This window comes from Nannospalax galili, unplaced genomic scaffold (genome assembly GCF_000622305.1).
Source record: "Nannospalax galili isolate Female #2095 unplaced genomic scaffold, S.galili_v1.0 scaffold892, whole genome shotgun sequence".
Classification (NCBI taxonomy): Eukaryota; Metazoa; Chordata; class Mammalia; order Rodentia; family Spalacidae; genus Nannospalax; species Nannospalax galili.
In genome coordinates, this window is record NW_008333311.1 from 2,299,526 (window position 1) to 2,302,092 (window position 2,567).

A 2,567-nucleotide genomic window follows, 5' to 3' on the forward strand; every position below is an offset into this window, starting at 1 on the left:
TGTAAGCCTGAATAAATCCTTTAATTTATAAGTTGCTTTTGGTCATGGTGTTTTATCACAGCAAGAGAAAAGTAACTAAGACACCATTTACCAAGAAAGAGTTAATGCAGAAATGAAAAGCAGTTTGGCATATGCTATGCTTAATATGCCTATTGATTTCAACCAAATATTGATATCAAGTGGGCAACCATGAATATAAATCTCGACTTCCTAACTAGATGTTTTCTGAAAATGTAAACTTTAGAGTAATCAGCTTAAAGATGCTATTTAAAGCTGCTGGTCTGAAGGAAGGGACCTGGTGGAAGAGGTTGGCAGAGAAGCTTCCTGTATGGCCTCACTCAAGGGTCAGAAAGATGGGGAAGACTCAGAGATGGAGAGGTTTGGGGAAAGGTCAGAAAGAGGGAACAAAAGAGAACCATGAAAATAGAAGCAAAGGAAGTGTTTCAAAACATTTTGTCATATGCCACTAAATGTTGAGCAAGGTGAAGATTAAGACCTAATATTAGATCTAAAGATACTGTCCTATTTTGGTTTCTCTGTTGCTGTGATAAACACCATGACCAAAAAGAACTTGGGGATGAAACAGTTTGTTTGGCTTACAGCTATAGTTCATCATCAAGGGAAGGCAAGGCAGGAATTCAAGGCAGGAACCTGGTGGCAGAAAATGAAGCAGAGACCATGGAGGAATGATGCTTACTGGTTTCCTTCCTCTGGACTGTTCAGTCACCTGTCCTATACAGCCCAGATCTACCTGCCCAGGGATAGCACCACTCACAGTGGGTGTCCTGGTTTGTTTCTTCATTGCTGTGACAAAATACTCTGACCAACACCAACTTGGGGAGGAAAGAGTTTACTCAGCTTACATCTCCCAGGTTGCAGTTCATCAGGGAGCCCAAGGTAGGAACTCAGGGCAGGAACCTGGAGGCAGGAGCTGGAGCACAGGCCATGGAGGAACGCCGCTTACTGACTTGCTCCCCTGACCCCTGCTCAGCCTGCTTTCTTATGCAACACAGGCCCACCTGCCCAGGGGTGGAACCACCCACAGTGGGCTGGGCCCTCCCACATCACTCATCAAGAAGATGCCCTTCAGACATGGCCACAGGCCAGTCCAATAGAGGCAATTCCCCGATTGAGGCTCCCTCAACCCAGGTGTGTCAAGTTGACACTAAAGCTATCCAGCACAGTGGGCTAAGCTCCCCTCCATCATTTAGTTAGTTACTTTTATTTTATGTATATAAGTGTTTTGCCTACATGTATCTAAGTGTGTCCACGTGTGCAATGCCAAAAGAGGCCAGAAGAGAGTGTCAGGTCTCCTGTAACTGGAGTTATGGATGGTTGTTAACTGCCATGTGGGTGCTTAGAACCAAACCTGGGTCCTCTGCAAGAGCAGCCAGTGCTCTTAAACACTGAACCATCTCTTCAGCCCCAGTACACTGATTTTTCAATTTAATCTGGCTCAACGCATCATTTTGCAGAAGAAGAATCACGGTCCAGAGAAATAAGCTAATTTACCACATCACTTAATGATCTCAGCTCCCTTGATTCAGTATATAGTATTTGTTCTACTGTATCTAAAAATATTTTTTTTAATTTTTTAATTTGTTTTTATTAAATTTTGTTGTATTTCATACAGAATATCTCAAATAATCTGAATCATCTATATAGCCCCATCCCCACCAACATTCTCCCATAGGCCCCGACTGGAACCCATATCCTCTGTCCTGGGTATTAAGGCCCACTGTGTCAAGTCAGTGTCCCCAGTTACACCCCAGTGCAAGTCCATCCACTTGCAGTTTAGTCAGATCCCTCTCATCTATCTATCCAAACGCCTATCATTTTCTTTTTTTTTTTTTTCTTTCTTTTAACAGAGCATAGGTATAGGAGAGAAAGTGCCAGGCTCAAGCACAGGCTGCACTAAGAGAACACAGCTTCCGCTTTGAGAGCGCAGCCCATGCTTCCGCAAAATAGCCTACCTATGATGTGCTCAGATGAAGGGCTCCTGCCCGGATGAGGGGATCTATCAGGAAGCAATACACCAACTTATGGGACACTGGGTGCAGGGGGAGGGGTATATAAGGCTTGCACTTCCCAGCAATAAATGAGTCTGCAGCACATCGCCTAGTGCCTGCTCTCACCCAACTCTCAGAGTCTGTGTGTTGATCCCTCGCCACTCACCCCCACCTCAGCCAGAACCCTTGTTCCCTGCAGTCCCTCGTGGGCTGGACCTGCGAGGAAACCTGCAACACATAGGATGGGGGTTTATTTACGGAGGAGTGGGCACCCCCCCACATTTACAGGTGCACTGGAAAGTCCTCACTCAAATATGGATCCTGTGACTTCCCTCAGAAAATGGTGAGAGAGGTGCCTCCTGGCATTCTCAACTTATACATCCTTAGCTCCTCCCCCACAAGTGGCTAAGGTTGACTGATTGGGTGGGAGGGATAACTGACGCCCCCCCTCGACTCCTTGATGAGTGTGGGAAGGAGATGTGAATGAATATAGCTTGCCAACATAGTGGTCAGAGTGCACTTTCTGATTGCCATCTTCTTCACATACTTTAAAGCAGT